General features: G+C 37.7%; 1 long non-coding RNA gene across 1 annotated transcript in view; it reads left to right on the plus strand.

Annotated features, from left to right (window-relative positions):
• The first annotated feature begins 5,870 nt into the window (after nucleotides 1-5,870).
• LOC149437969 (uncharacterized) overlaps nucleotides 5,871-16,512 on the plus strand; it is a 58,743-nt gene continuing 48,101 nt past the window's right edge. The window contains exon 1 of the long non-coding RNA XR_016307973.1: nucleotides 5,871-6,065. This is a non-coding gene — a long non-coding RNA (uncharacterized LOC149437969). The remainder of the gene's footprint in view (nucleotides 6,066-16,512) is intronic.

Consider the following 16,512-nt stretch of genomic DNA (forward strand, 5'->3'; position numbering starts at 1 on the left):
CAACTGAGCATAATGGATCGGACTCCGATCCCAATCCGCAGATCCCATCCATCCTGCGGGGATCGTCGGCATGCTTTACAACTTAATGATATATAAATGAAAAATAACAAAAATGATGTGGCGCTAATACCATGTGAAACCCAAAAAAGTGAATATTAGATAAACCAATATATGAAAAATAATAAAATTATTAATAATGAATATACATAAATCATACAAAGTGATAATAATAATAGGTGTCTATAACAATCACACAAAACGTGTGCAAAAATAATAAATAAAAGTGCCAAAATAGAGTCCAAAATGGGACCGATATATATCAATAGTGCTCAAAACGATCCTAAAATTGGATCCAGAAGTGATATGAAAAACCAACTAAACGTAAAACAAAGAGTCCAAACTGGGACTGCACACACAAGCGCTCCAACACCCCCCCCAAAACAATGCTCTAAGGCACAAATCCCAATCCACATACAAACAAAGAACAATGTGTCACTGGAGCACTCGGGGGTGTTGGAGCGCTTGTGTGTGCAGTCCCAGTTTGGACTCTTTGTTTTACGTTTAGTTTGTTTTTCATATCACTTCTGGATCCAATTTTAGGATCGTTTTGGGCACTATTGATATATTTCGGTCCCATTTTGGACTCTATTTTGGCACTTTTATTTATTATATTTGCACACGTTTTGTGTGAGTGTTATAGACACCTGTTATTATTATCACTTTGTATGATTTGTGTATATTCATTATTAATAATTTCATTATTTTTCATATATTGGTTTATCTAATATTCACTTTTTTGGGTTCCACATGGTATTAGTGCCACATCATTTTTGTTATTTTTCATTTATATATCATTAGGTATATGATTGGATGTTGGCAGCTGTACCTCCTTTATTAATATTGTAGGGACTTAGTTAGGAGTGCAGGAGGTTCTTCACTCTCTTTTAGTAGTTTGCTTTACAACTTACCTTTTCGTGTAGCGAGTCCGGTGTCACCCCATATAGGTTGCATGCCGACGATCCCTGCAGGATGGATGGGATCAGGGGTGGATTGAGAACTCATGGGGCCCCCGGGCAATAGGGGATCATGGGGCCCCGTGTCCTTGCCCAAACTCAAAAAAGCCTATGAAAAAGTCCAGTGCATTTTTTTTTCTGCATCAAAAATGCATGGATAGCAGGTTACATGGATTCCACTTGCAAAGTTCATATGTGTGTTCCAGCGCAGGCAAGAAATGTAGAACATGCTGCTTTTTTCTGCAAGGAACTGTACCAAAACATGGCAAAAGGCATCTGGAACTAATTACACACACACACAAATAAAAAAAAGAAAAAAAAAAGAAATGAAGAACAATGTAAATAAAAAAAAGAAAAGAAATGAAGAACAGTGTAAAAAACAAAAAAAAAGAAAAGAAATGAAGAACAATGTAAAAAAAACAGAAAAAAAAAGAAATGAAGAACAATGTAAATAAAAAAAAGAAAAGAAATGAAGAACAGTGTAAAAAACAAAAAAAAAAGAAAAGAAATGAAGAACAATGTAAAAAAAAAAAAAGAGAAAAGAAATGAAGAACAATGTAAAAAAAACAGAAAAAAAAAGAAATGAAGAACAATGTAAAAAAAAAAAGAAAAGAAATGAAGAACAATGTAAAAAAAAACAGAAAAAAAAGAAATGAAGAACAATGTAAAAAAAAAAAGAAAAGAAATGAAGAACAATGTAAAAAAAACAGAAAAAAAAAGAAATGAAGAACAATGTAAAAAAAAGAAAAAAGAAAAGAAATGAAGAACAATGTAAATAAAAAAAAGAAAAGAAATGAAGAACAATGTAAAAAAAAAAATAAAGAAAAGAAATGAAGAACAATGTAAAAAAAAAAAAGAAAAAGGAATGAAGAACAAGGTAAAAAAAAAAAAGAAAAAAAAAAAAGAAATGAAGAACAATGTAAATAAAAAAAAGAAAAGAAATGAAGAACAGTGTAAAAAGAAAAAAGAAAAGAAATGAAGAACAATGTAAAAAAAAAAAAAAAGAAAAGAAATGAAGAACAATGTAAAAAAAAACAAAAGAATAAAGAAAAGAAATGAAGAACAATGTAAAAAGAAAAAAGAAAAGAAAAAAAAAGAAATGAAGAACAAGGTAAAAAAAAAAAAGAAAAAAAGAAATGAAGAACAATGTAAATAAAACAAAAGAAAAGAAATGAAGAATATAAAAAAAGAAAAGAAATGAAGAACAATGTAAAAAAAACCCAAAAAATAAAGAAAAGAAATGAAGAACAATGTAAAAAGAAAAGAAAAAAAAAAGAAATGAAGAACAATGTAAAAAGAAAAGAAAAAAGAAGTGAAGAACAAGGTACAAAAAAAAAAGAAAAAAAAAAGAAATGAAGAACAATGTAAATAAAAAAAAAGAAAAGAAATGAAGAATATAAAAAAATAAAAAGAAATGAAGAACAATGTAAAAAAAAAAGAAAAGAAAAGAAATGAAGAACAATGTAAAAAAAAAAAGAAAAAGGAATGAAGAACAAGGTAAAAAAAAAAAAGAAAAAAAAAAGAAATGAAGAACAATGTAAAAAAAACAAAAGAAAAGAAATGAAGAATATAAAAAAAGAAAAGAAATGAAGAACAATGTAAAAAAAAACCAAAAAATAAAGAAAAGAAATGAAGAACAATGTAAAAAGAAAAGAAAAAAAAAAGAAATGAAGAACAATGTAAAAAGAAAAGAAAAAAGAAGTGAAGAACAAGGTACAAAAAAAAAAGAAAAAAAAAAGAAATGAAGAACAATGTAAAAAAAAAAAAGAAAAAGGAATGAAGAACAAGGTAAAAAAAAAAAAGAAAAAAAAAAAGAAATGAAGAACAATGTAAAAAAAAAAAGAGAGAAATGAAAAACAATGTAAAAAAACAAAAAAAAGAGGGAAAAAACGCATCTGTAAGGTCTCTTTTACACTGACGGTCCGATCGGATCCGTTTTTCAGGAAGACCCAATCGGACCATCCATGGACTTCTATGGACTGGCGGGTGTCAGCGGACACCCACCGGCATCCAATCCGATCCTGTACACCAAAAACAAATGGCTGGGGATCCATTCCCCAACCGTCTGCTGGATCCGATCGGTCGGCAGTCAGGTGGTTTCCATCCGACCACCCCATAGAAGACAGCGGGCTGTGTCTGCGGACACGGACCTGTCATCTGCTTGCTCAGCAGGGATCAGCAAAAAGATATAAAAGGGGCGTAAGGCATCAAAAATGCATAAAACATTTTTTTTTAAAATGCTGCCTTGAAAACACATCAAAAACGCTCATGCAGGGACACAGCCAAGAACACATCCAGAATGCATTTCTATGGTGTCAACGAGCCCCCATCAAAAACGCTCACGCAGGAACAGGGGTGGACTGACGACTCATGGGGCCCCCGGCCAATAGTGGATCATGGGGCCCCTGTGTCCTTGCCCAAACTCAAAAAAGCCTATGAAAAAGATACCAGGGGTATCTCATGGGGCCCTCTACTGACCCCGGGCCCTCGGGCAGTGCCCGAGTTTCTAAATGGTCAGTCCGCCCCTGCGCAGGAACACACCCGAGAACACATCCAGACTGCATTTCTATGGTGTCAACCAGCCCTTAGCGCTACATAAAAAAATGCATGGAAAGTAGGTTAGCGTTTTTTTTTTGTTACTGCAGTGTAACGCACTACACTGGTATGAACTACGCCATTGGAACCCAGATAACTTATTGTACATGCGTTTTTTTTAGGGTCGGTTCACACCACAGAAACGCAGTCTGCATGTGTTTCTGCGTGCATATTTTTGATGCATTCCAATGTGTTTTTTTCTCCAAGGTTTCTTTAGCTTTTCTTTTGCTGCAATGCGTTCTGGAGCATTTGTGATACGTTTAGTTGCGTTCTGGTGTGTTTTTGATGCCGCGTTCCAGTACATTTCAGTGCAGAAAAGTGCAGCGTGTTCTAATTGTTTTTTGACTGCACTGTAACGCATTACACTGATGTGAACTATGCCATTGTAGCCCAGATAACCTACCGTCCATGCAGTTTTGATGCAGAAAAAACGCACTAAACTGCATCTGGTGTGAGCTTATGACCAGTTCACACTACAAAAATGCCCTCCAGATACATTTTTGCTGACAGTTCACACCGCATGCAGTTCTGGAGCGTTTTTGATGCAGGTATTGATGTATATGCAGTTTGATGTAGTTTGATGCAGTTTTTGATGTATATATACTGTATATATATATATATAATCATACTGCATGTTGAAATACATTTTTTAGATATTACAAAATATATGCAAAATATTTTACAAATTTTTTTTTAAAATATATTCTTCAGGTTTTTTTAACATATAAAAAAGTCATTTTAACATACATTTTTACATATATTTGTAAATGCATTCCAAAAATGTAGATTTGTATTTTTAAAGACATACAGTATATTTGAAAATGTACTTTTAATAATATTTTTCATATATGTTGTAATAAAAATGCATTTCAACATACAGTAAATATATATATATATATATATATATATACAAACACACACATACATACAGTATATATATATATATATATACACACAGATAGATAGATAGATAGATAGATAGATAGATAGATAGATAGATAGATAGACACATATATAAATAAATATATATATATATATATATATATATAAACATACTGCATGTTGAAATTAATTTTTTATATATTACAAAATATATGCAAAATATTTTACAAAATATATATTTTTTAAATATATTCTTCAGGTTTTAACATAAAAAATTAATTTTAACATATATTTTTACATATATTTGTAAATGCATTCCAAAAATGTAGATTAAATGTATTTTTAAAGACATACAGTATATTTGAAAATGTATTTTTATTAATATTTTTCATATATGTTGTAATAAAAATGCATTTCAACATACAGTAAATATATATATATATATACAAACACACACATACATACAGTATATATACACACACACACACACACAGTATATATATATATATATATATATATATACATACACACATATATATAGATAGATAGATAGATATACACATATATAAATAAATATATATATATATATATATATATAAATAAATATATATATATATATATATATATATATATAAACATACTGCATGTTGAAATTAATTTTTTATATATTACAAAATATATGCAAAATATTTTACAAAATATATATTTTTTAAATAAATTCCTCAGTTTTTAACATATAAAAAATTCATTTTAACATATATTTTTACATATATTTGTAAATGTATTCCAAAAATGTACATTAAATGTATTTTTAAAGACATATAGTATATTTGAAAATGTATTTTTATTAATATTTTTCATATATGTTGTAATAAAAATGCATTTCAACATACAGTACATGCATTAATATATATATACATATATATATACTATAATCTTTTTTACATACATATATATATATATATATATATATATATATATATATATATATAAAATATGTTTTTTAATTTTAATAATAATTTATATATATATATATATACACACATATATATATATATATATATATATATATGTATTGAAATATATATATATTGAAATATATTTTGAAATATATTGAATACGGCCAAAATTGTAGTATTACAAATATATGGCAATATATTTGGGAAGAATATTTTTAAAATATATTTAAAATATATTTTTCTTCCATGTGGGATTGTGTGGTCGGAGCAATGTGCGAAGGAGTTCAGATCATTACGGGTGCTAAAAAAGAAAAAAAAAAAAAAAAGGAAAAAGGAAAGAAAAGGGGCGGACCGGATTGCACGCTGGTGACCACATGACCAGCTTGGCTTTCCTCCAAAGCAGGCTAACTAATACAAAATGCAGCTCCAGCTGAATGAGAGCTCATAGGCAGAGCAGAGCCCCCACCAGTAAGGAGCCAACCCTTCCAGATCTGACATACTGGGAGCAGCACAGGGAGCCCCTCCACTCCCTGCATTCACTCAGCCAACATGAATCTGCGCCTTTGGATCCTGGCACTTGTCCTGCTGGTTTTAACCTTCACTTCAGCCTTTGGAGGTGAGTGCCCCCCCCCCCCTGTCCTTCAGCGCAGGGCACCTTGCAAATTGCAATGATATCCTTTTTTTTTTTTTTGATCACTAGTGCATGCCTTTCCTTATTTTAATTCATTCTTGCATGCCTCTTCGGAGTTGTCCAAACTCTTGGCTGCAGAGCTGACCATCTATCTCTATTGGAAACCGTTGTAATCTTTGTTATATATTAACTCATGCAATTCATTGGCCAGGCAATGTGACCGAATGTAAAACAACAATTGTTGGTACGGGGGGGGGGGGGGGTTATTGTATGAGAGAAGTAAACTTGTAACGGTTGCTGGAGAGCGTTGTGTGCCGGTGGAAATTTTGTGTCAGTGTTCAGCACTTTGCAGGATCGAGAGTCTTTGGTGTGTGTTGAGTTTAGGATTTGCAGCAGATTACCAGTGAAGCAGCACAGGCGGGTGCTGTGAATTAAAGGGGAGGTCCACCCACAAGTGATATTTTAGCTACAGGTGGAGCATGCTCATCTGCTGTCTTCTTATATGTCTGGGATACGATGTGTGATATCCCTGTTATAGTTCCCAACTGGGAAGAGTACATGGGTGTTGTGGGGGTTCTGGACCCCCTTTGTGTGGACAGGGACTTTCTGAAGCCATCACTTTGTTGATCGTGGTATCCTAAGGAGTGCCCAAAAATGTTGGCAGGATATTGGATGAATGTCTATGGCTGTCACACCGATGCTTTGATACCAGTGCAGCACAGATTCATTTTTGGCATACAAGTCTTGATGAAGGGGAGGGGGGGGGGATTTGAGAAACTCCGAAACGCGTTTCAATTCACCTTTTTATTGTATCTATTAAAAATGCCCATCATAGAGTGAACTAATCAGTGTGGAGCTCTATTTCCTCCAAAATCTTACTAACAATTCCCAACTATTCCTAGTCACAGAGGGGGGTTACGTGTTCATGACCACCTTTGTGTTTATAGCTACTCCTGCTACATTCTGTATAATATAGAATATTGTTTTACTAAATTGTAGGATGGGTGGTGGGAACCCCTCATTTTAGGCACAGTAAAGGGGAACAGGGAACTTTTACTTAAATCTTGATATTTTTATATTAATGTATGTGTGTGTGTATATATATATATAATCTTTTATTTATTATTTTATACTTTTTTAAAATTACTGTTTTTAATATACATTTAATGCTCAAACATTTTATATTGTTATTATTATTATTGTTTAGGTGTTCCTGTCCAGCTTTTGTGTTTTTAGCTACTCCTGCTACTTTCTGTATAATATTAAATATTTTTTTATTAAATTGTAGGATGGGTGGTAGGAACCCCTCATCATAGGCACAGTAAACGGGAACTTTTACTTAAATCTTGATATATATATATATATATATATATATCAATAATATATATATATTTATATTATTTCATTTTGTTTTATACCCTTTTTAAAATGACTGTTTTATATACATTTAATGCTCAAACATTGTATATTATAATTAGATTATTATTAATAATACAATTTTACATTAATTTATTATATATATTAATTTATATTTGTGTATGTATGAATATATATATATATATATTTTTTTTTTTCATTTACATTATATATGAAACCCAAACTTTGAAAAAAATTATATTACTTTACACTTTTATGTATATGTATATATATATATATATATATATATGTGTGTACAGTGTGTGTATGTATGTGTATGTGTGTATATATATATATATGTGTGTGTATATATATATATATATATATAATATTTTATTTATTTTTTAATCTACATTATATGTAAATCCCACAAACTTTGGAATATTTATATTGATTTATACTTTTTTATATATATATATATATATATATACATTCAGTCATATCCGACCCTTGGAGATTGCATGGACCATCACTCACAAGTGACTTTTTTCCATGAATTCACTTAGCAATTATTTTTATAGGGTAGGTTGCCAGGTCTTTCCCCAACCCCCACCATGCAGGAGAGATCCCGCATTGCCAGGGATATATATAGATATAGATATATATATATTGTGTGTGTGTGTGTGTATATGTATATATATATATATATATATATTATGTGTTTTGGATTTTAATTTGAATTATGGTTGGACTGACCCTTTGCCGGTTATGATACTATATTGTCTTTCTGAGTTGAAAACTTTCACTCAACCATCTGTATTATCCGTATCCCCAAAATCCATGTAGTTTGCTGCTATAGAGTTGGAGAATCACACAGAAGTCACTAACAATCCTAGTTTTCCACTGCTGGTTACTCGCATACATAAAAGTGACGTATGCATTGTGTCAGTCTGCTCTCCATCTTGGCAATCTTGCTTCGTATGTAACGGGTCCACTGTACGGTCCAGTCATTTTTTGGCTATACGTTTGCATGCACGGTGTATGCTGCTTCTGGAGACGTATCCTGCATTGTGTCTCATAGATGGGTGTATGCTTGCCTTCAGTCTTGCAGCAGCATGCATCCATTATTCATGCTTTCATATACCTGATAATTAAACCATCTGAGCTATACAATGAATTCAGTCTTTTTTTCCCGGTAACATATGCAGAGGGAACAATGGGAGACATTCGTAATGCATTGACAGATCTAAAATAACTTGATCCTCATGGAGCGGTGGTGGGGACTGAACGCGATCCGGGGGCATCTGGTGCGGAGTTATTACTACAATTGGAACAAAAGCTTGGCAGGGAGTTTCTGGAGAGGAGAAGTCATTTCTTATACATGGTTGCCTTTTGCATGAATTTCCCCATCGCTGGGAAGTCTAATGGGCTCCACATACAGTATAATGGGCTCCACATACAGTCCCAGCGAAGGGTCAGATATGACAGGAATGCACTTTTCTTGAATAGCATTGGTTGTGTGCCCAGCCATGCGATGAGGGGATGGAAAGCAATAATACATTATATAGGCCGTATTCAATGCCCCGTGTGAAATGTGCTACAACATTAACCCTTTAGTGCTTTACAGGCTTTTCACTGAGCTGTTTGCCAAGGTGACTGTAGCCACATCGGTACACTTGCAACCAGGGGCGGACTGACAACTCACGCGGCCCCTGGGCAATAGGGGATCATGGGGCCCCTGTGTCCTTGCCCAAACTCAAAAAAGCCTATGAAAAAGGTACCAGGGACATCTCATGGGGCCCTCTACTGACCCCGGGCCCTCGGGCAGTGCCCGAGTTTCCAAATGGTCAGTCGGCCCCTGCTTGCAACAATACAGTTACAGTTAAGTGCTCTCCAAGATACGTGTTTTTCCAAATGGCCAGTCCGCCCCTGGTTAACCCATGCCCTCCCGTCCATTTCTGGACCTAACAACATTCTAACCTACTTACAAGATTCATTTGTATTGATAACTCCCCCTGGGCTCCCAGCCTTACCTATTAACTGTTAGCCAATGCTTATGGTATTATTCCTCTTCTAAATTTTCAATTAAAATTATGGAGGAGTCAATGGCAAGAATGGAAATACCAGAAGTAACCTTCAAGAATTAGAGCCAGCAAGTTGCTGCACTATTCAAAACCCAGAACAGGAACGTCAATTTTTCGCCCTACATACCCTTTCATTGTTCTTTTATAGGGAGTTCCACTTGTTCGGGTCATCTTTCAAGGGTAAGCACACACAAATACCATGCTTGTATGGTTGCTATTCATGTCCATCACACACTGAACAGTTATCAAAATACAGTGAGCACATAGATGGAAAAAACACCCTTGTGAGGTCCCCTCAACTGTGATAAACTTTGGTGAAGATTCTTGGAAAGATCAGATAGAGAGGTTATGTCAATATGAGTTAATAACTCACAGGATCTACATGTTTACTCTGAGTGATGGGATGTGGTCTGATTCTGGGTGCTCACCTGAGTAGAGTACCACTAAAAATACCTGCATTTGATAGCAAGATTTGAACCACCTCTTGTTCATACCAAACTAGATGGACACTTGGCGTGAATGATTCCTAAGACTTCCCAAATGAGGTCCCCTCCACTGTGATACACTTTGGTGAGGATTCTTGGGAAGATCAAATATTGAGGTTATGTATGGGACCACTAGGATTACCTGTATTAGATAACTAGATCCGAACCACCTCTCGTTCATACCAAACTAAGGTCCCAGATAGGCATCTGGTAGGAATGATCCCTAAGACCTCCCATATGAGGTCCCCTCCACTGTGATACACTTTGAGGATTCTTGGGAAGATCAGATATTGAGCTTCTGTATGGGACCACTAGGATCACCTGTATTAGATAACTAGATACAGACCACCTCTCGTTCATACCAAACTAAGGTCCCAGATAGGCATCTGGTGGGAATGATTCCTCTACGGTGATACACTTTGGTGAAAATTCTTGGGAAGATAAGATATAGATGTTTTGTATGGGACCACTAGGATTACCTGTATTGGGTAACTAGATGGGATTCACCTCTCATTCACACCAAACTAAGGACCCAGATGAGCACTTGGTGTGAATGATCCCTAAGATCTCCCATATGAGGTCCCTTCAGTGGTAAATGTTGGTGAGGATTCATGGGAAGATAAGATATGAAGATTATGTAATAACGTATTATGTTATGCAATAGACGTATTAGATAACAAGACAGGATCCACTTCTCATTCATACCAAACTAAGGGCCCAAATGAGCATATGCATGTGTGTGTTGGGGTACACTATGATGTAGGTGCATTGAAGCACTTAACTGTCACTAAGCGTGAATGCTCCCTAAGACCTCCAAAATAAGGTCCCTTCCACTCTGATCGACTTTGGTGAGGATTCTGATCAGATATGGAGGTTATATCATTGAGTTAATTACTCACAAAACCTACTTATTTGCAACTGAGTGTTGGGATGTGGTCTGATTCTATAGCTCAGTACACACGGGCCAGTTATCGGCTGATATTGGCAAGTTCAATAGAAACCGGTCAACATTTGGCCCTTGTGTACACCTGCCTGTCCAACAGAACCGACATGCTAGAAAACCTGCATCCAGTTAGCATCCGATCAGTGCCAACGGCTGCAAGAGCTCACCAGTGTGTTCTGGGGCAGTCCCCCTGCTAAAACACAATGGCTCAGTGGGGAGATTGCTGTACTAACATCCATATAGTTAGTACAGCGAGCTTCTCCTGAGCTCTTCAGTTTTTTTTTTTTACGTTCAGCCGCTGGGTTGCCTGTATTAGATAACAAGATAGGATCCATCTCATTCATACCAAACTAGGGGCCAAAATGAGCATATGTATTTGTGTCCTGGGGTACGCTATGATCAGGGGTGGACTGACCATTTGGGCACTCGGGAACTGCTCAAGGGCCCAGGGTCAGTAGGAGGCCCCATGAGATGCCCCTAGTACCTTTTTCATAGGCTTTTTTGGGTGTGGTTTGAGTGTGTGTGAGGACACAGGGGCCCCATGATCTCCTATTGCCAGGGGGCTCCATGAGTTATCAGTCCACCCTTGGCTATGATGTAGGTGCAAATTGAAATACATTGGTTTGCAATCGGCCTCCACTTAGTGTGAATGATCCCTAAGACCTGCCGTATCAGGTTCCCTTTTCTAAGGTAAACTTTGGTGAAGATTCTTGAGAAGATCAGATAAAGAGGTTGTGCCAAGATGAGTTAATAGCTCACAGGACCTACATGTTTATTCCAAGTGTCGGGATTAATCTGAGAGCTCACCTGAGTATACTGTAGGACCACTGGCAATACCTATTTTAGATAACAAGATATGAACCACCTCTCATATACTAAGTATATGTATCTGGGTGTTGAGGTGCACTATATTGGATGTGCATTGGGGTGTAGTTAACTTGCACTTGGTGTGAACGATCCCAAACACCTTTCATAGACATACAATACAAACCAAATGTTGGTTCATCTAAGAATATATCTCTTTTGCATCTATCTCATCAGTTTTTGCATCTTAAGACATTCGAATAGCTGTACACAATACCCATGCGTTTCCTGGACACATCAATACAGAATGACCTGCCATTGTAGTGTGGGTGGTTTGCAAACTAAAGATCTTACTGATAGATAAGATTGTTCCAGTTTATGGAAAGATCTTTCAAACACAGCACCATCTCTAGATAACGTCACCATCTCCTGGACGGCCTCCTACCTAGCCACTTGAAGCTGATAATCCCTAGCTCTGGGTGCCTATGTTCTGGTGAACACAACAATTCATTATACTAGGACCTGATCTGATGAAGCTCCCTGATAAGAGGGATTGAGTTGTCACTGCCTGGGAGGAGGTGAAAACTGATATGGCTGATAAACTGAGTCAACTTCATCTGTCTGTCATCTTCTGGCTGCAGGTTCAAAAGTTTCTGCTTGGACACAAACTTTGTTCCTCAACGGAAAATCACCATCTAGGAATACTATGCTAATGACCGGTGGATTTAAGCAAACATTGAGTTCTCTTCTTACCTCAGTTTACATATTGGGAATTTAGTTCTCTTCTTACCTCAGTTTACATATTAGGGATTGGTTTTATAGAATCTTAATAATGCGATCTGTTCTCCTATCTCATCCTACTCTAATCTACAATCGCGATGAGCACATTTTATACAAATTTGGCCAATTTCAGGTCTAATCTTTGTCAAACCAATACAGCTTACTCATCCTTGTTTCCTGTATTAGATTGGGTGTTTAATAGTTGTTAAAGTCTATTTATACCTTCATTTTGGATGGAATGTGAAAGATTTGGAACTCCAACCAGGTTTTTATTGCAGCCTGTGTCCCGTAGAGGGGATTCGCCCTCTTTGTAATGGTGACCATTGCCATCAGTTTGAGGAATCCCAACATTTTACAGCTGTCACCAAAGCAAGAATGGAGGGGAAATCTTTCATGAGGACAATTAAATGTCTAGAAACAGAATTCCCCTCCCTTTTGGAGGGTCACTTCATGTTTTGTCTTTGGGACAGGAAATGAAGACATATCTCACCAAAGAGATACTAAAAATAAACTGAATGTTGGCTTGCCCATTTCCTATTCTACCCAAAACAACAACAAAAGAACTAAAACCCAAGTACACTCTAAATACAATGTAAGAGCAGGATATACTGTACTATTATCCCCATGATATCAAGGCTCCTTGCTTTCTATGCCGTTGCTGTGTAATTTTTGTTTTTGAAGAAAAGTTAATACAGTCCCTCCAATGAAAAGCATGTTAGTCTAAAACGGATACAAATGAAGGAAGTTAGTGGTCATGGCTCACCAAAGCAATGTTGACTGGGACTAGGGAACCCTCATTCCCGGCCTGTGCAATGTATCTTTAGAGATGTTCTTTGCTGAGATGGATACATAAGCATTAATATGAGGGGGCTGAAATACTCTTCCTAGAGAAAATGCTGTGCCAAGCTCCCTTCAGTGCTGACTGTACATCTGAAGGCTAATGTATTTGAAGGGGAGGATCAAAACTTCAGAACTCTAGTTTGCTCCTTCAACTACACAGTTGAGATTCCTTTTTTTATTGGATTAACTTGCGTTTCCCCCCGAAGAGCGATCCGATGATGAATGGACCAGGGGCGGACTGTCCATTGGGGAACTCGGGCACCGCCCGAGGGCTCGGGGTCAGTAAGGGGCCCCAATAGATGTCCCTGGTACCTTTCATAGGCTTTTTTTGGGTGTGGTTTGAGTGTGGACGAGGATATAGGGGCCCCATGATCCCCTATTGCCCGGGGGCCCCATGAGTTGTTAGTCCGCCCCTGGAATGGACATAATTCTTCATTACCATCTGTTTTAGACCCTAAAGCCTGCACCAGCACTCTGCAACCACATTCATTGCACGTGGTAGTGGGAGAGTTGCGCGTCAGCCCTATTTACTTGAATGAGTTGCATTCAAAGGGCGATACTGCCTGCCAAATGTAAATGGGACAGTGGTTGCCACACCGTGAAGCCAAGCATCGTGGCAAAAGCATGTGTATACCTCTCTATGACCCCCTTGTAGTTTAGGGGGAGCAAAGGGGGGTTGTAAAACAAACCATATTCAGGACAAGATTTTTGAGTGTTCTCTTGGATCCAAGTAGTACTCCATTAACTATAATCACATGACCAAGTATTACACTGTGTACATCTCAAAGCCTCCTGTGTCTTGTTGGTACCAGTCCCAAAACAAGCAAATCCAGCTTAACTCATCCACGACCATACCAAACTCAAGCCACAGTCATGTCAACCAAATCTCATAGAAAACGTTCCGGCATCGGATACCATCCCCACTTGTTGGCCAACGGACTGTAGCTGAAGCCGGAGCTTTTTCTATGAAACATGGCTGACATTTACAGTGTGCAACCTGCGTTTTGTATGGTCATACATAACCAAGTACCTACTGTAGGCCTTTAGACATGTGACCAGTACTAAAAGGGACCTGGAACAGCATTTTCTACAGAAATGGTTTCAAACCTTCTACTTTAAAAATCCATTATGATAAAAAAGATCTAATATTATTATACAGGATTTATATAGCGCCAACAGTGTGCTCAGAGCTTTACAATATAACAGGAGACAATACAGCAACAATACAGTTCGATACAAGAGGGTTAGGAGGGCCCTGATACTTGGAGCTTACAATCTAGGAGGGAGGGGCTAGTGGTACAAAAGGTAGTAACTGTGGGGGATGGACTGGTAGGAGTAGAAGATTCCATTATTAGCTGAGGGCAGGATAGGCTTCCCTGAAGAGAGCGGTTTTCAGAGATCGCCTAAAAGTGAGCAGAGTAGGCGATAGTCTGATAAATTGGGGTAGAGAGTTCCAGAGAATGGGGGAAGCTCTGGAGATGAGCATGGGAGGAGGAGACAAGGGAGCTAGAGAGCAGGAGGTCAAGCGAGGAGCGGGAGTACGGTTTGGGTGATATTTGGAGACAAGATCGGTGATGTAATTTGGGGCAGAGTTATAAATGGCTTTATATGTTACTGTTAATGTTTTGAATATTATCCGTTGGGCAATGGGAAGCCAGTGGAGGGATTGGCAGAAAGGGGTGGAGGACACTGAATGGAGACCAGTGGAGGGATTGGCAGAGAGGGGTGGAGGACACTGAATAGAGACCAGTGGAGGGATTGGCAGAAAGGGGTGGAGGACACTGAATGGAGACCAGTGGAGGGATTGGCAGAGAGGGGTGGAGGACACTGAATAGAGACCAGTGGAGGGATTGGCAGAGAGGAGTGGAGGACACTGAATGGAGACCAGTGGAGGGATTGGCAGAGAGGGGTGGAGGACACTGAATGGAAGCCAGTGGAGGGATTGGCAGAGAGGGATGGAGGACACTGAGTGGAGGCCAGTGGAGGGATTGGCAGAGGGGGGTGGAGGACACTGAATGTAGACCAGTGGAGGGATTGGCAGAGAGGGGTGGAGGACACTGCGTAGAGGCCAGTGGAGGGATTGGCAGAGAGGGGTGGAGGACACTGAATGGAGACCAGTGGAGGGATTGGCAGAGAGGGGTGGAGGACACTAAATGGAGGCCAGTGGAGGGATTGGCAGAGAGGGATGGAGGACACTGAATGGAGGCCAGTGGAGGGATTGGCAGAGAGGGGTGGCAGATATGGAACAGTTAGTAAGAATATAGACTTTGACAACTGGTCACAAAAAAAAAAATTAGGAACTTTTCCAGGGACAAAGCTCCATAAACTGGTATTATCTCTACAAATCAAGGACCACGCGCAAATCTGATGGTGTTTAGATAACAGGTAGACCTTAAGAAGGCCTTGAGGCAAGTGTTAAGGAATTTCAGTCCTCACAGAAGGTTTACATTGCCAGGAAAAGTCCTACCATATGTTCGATGTTACGGAGCGCCACTAATCTTCCGCCCTCAAGGTTTGTTATTGCTCGGGATATAAACTGCATTTAGAATTGTGTGATCTACTTATCCCCCCCACTATAAACTAAGTACACAGCCAGCTAATTCACCTCCCAGCACGCCCGCTCACTGTTTGCTGTTCATTAAATCCTGGCAGGACGGTTGCTATAACTTCCTTTGGGATGGCTGCCAAGAAGAGAATTATTGTTAAACATGTTGTATAAGTTTTACAGCGACAGGTGAAGAGCATTAGACCCAACGCAGCATGCCGGCTAACAAGCCGGGGCTATTAACGCCAAATAACCATGTGTGATGAGAAATAACCCGAATCAACCAAACAATCATCATCATTCATTGTTGTGGCCGATTGGAACGTAAACTTTGCTTGATGGCATTGGGGGAGGGGAGGATGGGGGAACGTCTACAGCCATTCAGAGTTCATAATATAATGTTCCCCTAGATACTGCATTGTATTTACAGTCACGCAAGGCGACCAGCAAAAGGTGGACATTTACAAATGGGCACAATGGAAACTTCAACATTGTACAAGCACGATGGAACAAAACACATAATAGTTGCTATTCACCAAGATGGTTATTTTTCCTTTAAAGATTAACTTAGCTAGAGATGTGTATAAAGGTGAAG

This window comes from Staurois parvus, unplaced genomic scaffold (assembly GCF_062004578.1).
Source record: "Staurois parvus isolate SC_StPar_1 unplaced genomic scaffold, SC_StPar_1.0 ptg001235l, whole genome shotgun sequence".
Classification (NCBI taxonomy): Eukaryota; Metazoa; Chordata; class Amphibia; order Anura; family Ranidae; genus Staurois; species Staurois parvus.